Raw genomic sequence first — 5,616 nt, forward strand, 5'->3', positions numbered from 1 at the left:
TAGAACTGTCTCAGAAAGTTCCTAAAGATGAAGCACAGATGGTGACTCAGGAAGAAGTGTGCTAGACTCATAAGGACCTGTTCAAGTTTTCTAATATATATAAAGTAAAAAAGACCGGGAAACATGCATGGGAATGGTTTCTAAGAGTATGGGACACTGGTATGAAAAATATAAGATCAGACCAGTCTGCGTTTCTTGATATGGGCCCCCTAAGCAATGATTCTTCTTTTAATGTCTCAGCTCAAGAGGTTAAGAGAGGATCTAATAGTGTATCTGGTTCACTGAAGCATGGGCTGCCAGATGGCCTAGATTAGACCAACTTGAGGTTCCTGACCTGCCTTGGTACCCTGTAGAAGAAGGTATCCAAAAGCTTAGGGAAATGGGTATGTTAGAATGGATCTACCGGAATAATCCCATAGACCCACAAAAGGAGTGCCTTGAGGACATAACTTTCACCAAAATCAAATGGAACAAGTTTGTCTCTGAAGACTCCTGTGATTGATATAGTCTGTATCAGGTTTCACAGTGGGAACTGCCCTAATTGAACTACAACATTTGCCTGTAATTGGGCGGATGGGCTCCATGATGGTGGGGACAGGTGTCTGCATTGAATCAGCAGGAACGGGGTAGGTATGGTTAATGCAATGGCTAGAAAGTTTTCTGTGGTAATCAGCACAACCTGTCTCATGTGGACTTATGGCATTGACTATTGAACCACGGTGTGCCTAGGAGTGAAATGCTTGGGAAACCTAGTGAAGATTTATTTGATGTGCGCAAGCAGAAGAATGCCAGATCCGGTGAGCAGCAATCCAGATCTAATCACCAGAACAGAGTCTCTCCCCTCAGTCAATTCCCGGACCAGAGCCACTTTACAGACCCACAACCCCTTGAATGAGGGGAAGGCCGGTCCCTTTGAAGAATGACCCTGCTACATCTCCAAAGGTTTGCACCGTTAGGCTTTCTTCCAGTCTTCCCTGAGAGGATCTGAAGCCTTTTACAAGAGTTACTGTTCATCAGAGAAAAGGAAATAGTCAAACTTTTTGGTGAACACTGAACACTGGCTCTGAGCTGACACTAATCCAGGAGACCCAAAATGTTTTGAAGGCCTACTAGTCAGAGTGGAGACATATGGAGGTCAAGTTATTAATGGAGTTTTAGCTCAAATATGTCTCACAGTGGGTCCATTCGTCCCCAAACACATCTTCTTATTTTCCCCCCAATTCCAGAATGCATCATCGGACTACACATACTTAGTAACTTGAAGAACCCCCATAAGGGATCCCTGGAATGTGGAATAATGGATAGTATGGTTGGAAAGACCAAGTGGACACCATTAGAACTGCCATTGCCTAGGGAAATAGTAAACCAAAAAACAATAACACATTCCTGGAGGAATTGCAGAGATTGGTGCCGCCATCATATTTGAAGGATGCAGCGGTGGTGATTCCTACCACATCCCCATTGAGCTCACCTATTTGGCCTGTACAAAAACCAGATGTATCTTGGAGAATGATGGTGGATTATCATCAATTTAACGAGGTGGTGACTTCAATTGCAGGTGCTGTTGCAGATGTGGTTTCATTGCTTGAGCAAATTAATACTTCTCCTGGTACCTGGGATGGAGCTATTGATTTGGCCAATGCTGACTTCTCAATATCAGTTTCAAAGGAGCACCAGAGGCGGTTTGCCTTCAGTTGTCAGGGGCAACAATACACGTTCACAACTCTTCCTCAGAGATATATCAATTCTTCTGCCTATACCATAATTTAGTTCAAAGGGACCTTGATCACTGGTCTCTTCCACAGAATATTACACTGGCCCATTATATTGATCACATTATGCTGATTGAACCCACTAAGGAAGATGTATTAAGTACTCTGGATTTATTGGTATATCTGTTTGCAAGAGAGTGGGATATCAACCTACCAAAGATTCAGGCACCCTCCACCTCAGCAAAATTACTAGGAGTCTAGTAGTGTGGGGCATGTCAAAATATTCCTTAAAAAGTGAAGGATGAACTATTGCATCTACACCACCATCTCCCAACCAACACCACCTCCTCCCAATCTACCCCCTCCCCCTGCACCTCTCCCCCCGCCAAACACACAAACTAAACAGGAGGCACATTGGCTTGTGGCATTAATCAGATTTCAGAGGCAACATATCCCTCATTTGGGTGTGCTACTTTGACCTATTTATCAAGTGACACGAAAAGTTGCTAAATTTTAGTGGGGCCAGAACAAGAAAAGGCAGCTTTGCCACCGAGATCATATGATCCAGCTGATCCAATGGTGCTAGCAGTGTCAGCCACAGATAGAGATGCAATGTGGGGTCTTTGGCAGGCCCCTATTGGCGAATCACAACACAGACCCTTGATATTTTGGAATAAAGATCTGCCATTAACTGCAGACAACTATTCCCCTTTTGAAAAATAGCTATTGGCCTGTTACTGGATCTTAGTGGTGACTGAATGCCTCACCATGGTCCACCAATTCACCATGAGGCCTGAGCTGCCCATCATGAACTGGGTTTTGTCTGACCCAGAGTCATAAAGTTGGACGTGCACAGCAATACCACTCCATTAAATAGACATGGTATAGATGAGATCAGGCCAAAGCAGGACCTGAAGGTATAAGTAAGCTGCATGAAAAGTGTCCCAAGTGGCTATATGTCCTCTCCCCTCCTGCCACAGTGCCTTCCCTCTCCATTATGCACCTAGGGGCTCCTGCGGAGTTCCTTGTGAAAGTTGACTGCGGAACAGCAGACTTGTGCTGGGTTTACTGATGGCTCTGCACGATATAGAGTCAGCACCCATAAGTGAACAGCGGGATCACTCCAGTCCCTTTTGGGGATCTCCCTGCAGGGCAGTGGTGAAGGGAAATCCTCCCAACGGGCATAACTTCGAGTGGTGCACCTAGTAGTATAGTTTGACTGGAAGGAGGAATGGTCAAATGTGTGACAGTGTACTAACTCATGGGCTGTGGCTAATGATGTGGCTGAATGGTCAGGAAATTGGAAAGAACATGATTGGAAAAATGGTGACAAGGAGGTGTGGGGAAGAGGTATGTGGACAGAGCTCTCTGAATGGGCCAAAAAAATGAAGATAATGTGTCTCGTGTGATTGCTCACCAAAGGGTTATCTATGAAGAGGAGGATTCTAACAACCTAGTGGATAAAATGACATTACTATGGAAACTAGTCTTCCTCTTTCCTCTGCCACTCCAGTTATTGCCCAATGGGGACACGCACTGGGTAGATATGGTGGCAGGAAAGGCGGTTACGCGTGGGTTCAGCAACATGGACTTCCACTCACCAAGGCTGACTTGGCCATGGTCATTGCTGAATTTCCCATCTGCCTGCAGCAGAAGCCATACTGAGTCCAAAATATGGGACCATTTCTCAGGGAGATCAACCTGGTGGATGGAAAGGGCAGCATTTTGTTCTTACTAGAGGAGACACCTACTCTGGATATGAATTTGCCTTCCCTGCATGCAATGCTTCTGCCAAAACTACTAATTGCAGACTCAGAGAGCCTTATCCACCAGCTTGGCAGCCCACACAGCTTTGCTTCAGATCAAGAAACTCATTCACAGTAAATGAAGTGCGGTAATGTGCGCATGCCTATTGAATCTACTGGCCATACCATGTTCTTCATCATCCTGAAGCAGCTGGTTTGATGGAATGGCCTCCTAAAGACACAATTACAGTGCCAGCTAGGAGGCAACACATTGCAGGCCTGGGATAATGTTCTCCAGGAGGCTGTATATGCTCTAAACCAGCGGCCAGCATATGGTTCTGTGTTTCCAACAGCTAGGATTCATGGATCTGGACACCAAGGGGTGGAAGTCGAAGTGCCACCACTCACTATTCCTGCTGGTGATCCACTTGCAGCATTTTGGCTTCCTCTCCCAGCAATCCTGTGCTCTTCAGGCCTGAAGAGCTGAAAAGGAAGGAACATTCCCACCTGGAAACAGCACTGATTCCAGTGAACTGGCAGCTGAGAATGTCCCCTGGTCAGTTTGGGCTCCTCATGCCTTTGGATCAACAGGTCAAGAAGGGTGTTGCTGTATTGAGTGGTGTGATTGAACCTGAGTGGTGTAAGAATTGGTACCTAATGGAGGTAAAGAAGAATATTTCTGGAATCCAGGAGATTCCTTACGTCATATTTTAGTACTACCATGGCCTCTGATTAAATGGTCAACAACAGCAATGACTCCTGACGGCACTGCTAATGAATGAAGGTATGGGTCACCCCACCATGCAAAACACCACAGCCAGCTGAGATGCTAGCTGAGAGCAAAGAGATACAAAATGGGTTGTGGAGAAAGGTAGTTCAACCACATGATCACTTGCAAAAGGCAAGGTATGTGGTTGTCAGTATTTCTTCTTTATATGTGCTCTTTGAATACCTTTCTCCTATTCATGTATAATATACAGACACATAGGTTCAGTGTGTTTTCATTTATATGTATGCTAGCTATATGGTTTAAAGTGTAATTGTAATTTTAATAAAGTCTGGAAATTATATATGACTAAAGAATTGTGTACAAGTACCAAGTTGGCAAGGGATGGACTGTGATAGTTAGGTTTTCTGTGCCAATTTGGCATACATAGGAACATCTGGGTGATTAGCCTGTCTCTAAGGTCACAGCTTGAGGACCTCTTTTGGAGGCATGACAGAGATAAATGGGTCTTAAAGCCAGCTCCTTCCTCTTTTTCCCTTGTGGTTGGACTAGAGTGCTTCCTGAGTTAGCTGCGGTGCCTCTACTCATGTTTTGTGCTACCTGTGGGATGAGTCAACCTGTGGACTGTGGCGACTGTGTCACTGTGCCATGCTATTCCATGACGTGTTGCCCCCCCCCCGCCTCTCCCCCACCACACATCTTGCTGTGTTTGCTGCCTTGCAGGCCAACTCCACCCATCTTGCCACTGTTCCAGATGCCCCCCCTGCCCACCCCACCCCCACTACTTTATGTTGCTGTGACTTTCACGGCAACCTGCTTTGCCATGCTGAGCTACTGGCCTCTGTTCTGCCTTGACATCTCATCATCCTACTGTCTGCCTTGGACCATCAGCCAGCTTGAGTTGGAAGGGCCTTCAGCATATTTCTCGATGTATCTTCAGCTCATTTTGTTATGATTGAAATTCCTTTCAAAACAAAGCCTTCTACATTGCTGTAAAAAATCTATTTTCCAGATGAATGTAATTGTTTTAATTAATAAAAGGGTAATTAATTTAAAAGTATTCATGAATTAGTTTTTATCTTGTGATCATTCATAAAAATCCCAAAAAAAAGTACCTATATGGTAGATGCGTTTTGGTGGACACATTTATTGATTCTAATAGACACTGGATATCACTAAGATAGGTCAATATTCTTTTATAAATGAAAATCCAAAGAATGTATGAAGTCAAAGTTGTTATTGGCCAAGGGTATGGCAAAACTCTATGTAGTGCATCCTATGAGCCTTGAGTCCAAAGTCAGAGAGATGTGTCTCTGAGTCTTACAACCACAATGTTATAAAAATTTGGCCAGATTTAGTGAAGTTTGTGGTCTTCTCCTCTTTCTATAAAATAAGGATACTAACAGCTTTATTGGTTCTATTTGCTTTATAC

Source organism: Tenrec ecaudatus, chromosome 9 (assembly GCF_050624435.1).
Source record: "Tenrec ecaudatus isolate mTenEca1 chromosome 9, mTenEca1.hap1, whole genome shotgun sequence".
In the NCBI taxonomy this organism is placed as follows: domain Eukaryota; kingdom Metazoa; phylum Chordata; class Mammalia; order Afrosoricida; family Tenrecidae; genus Tenrec; species Tenrec ecaudatus.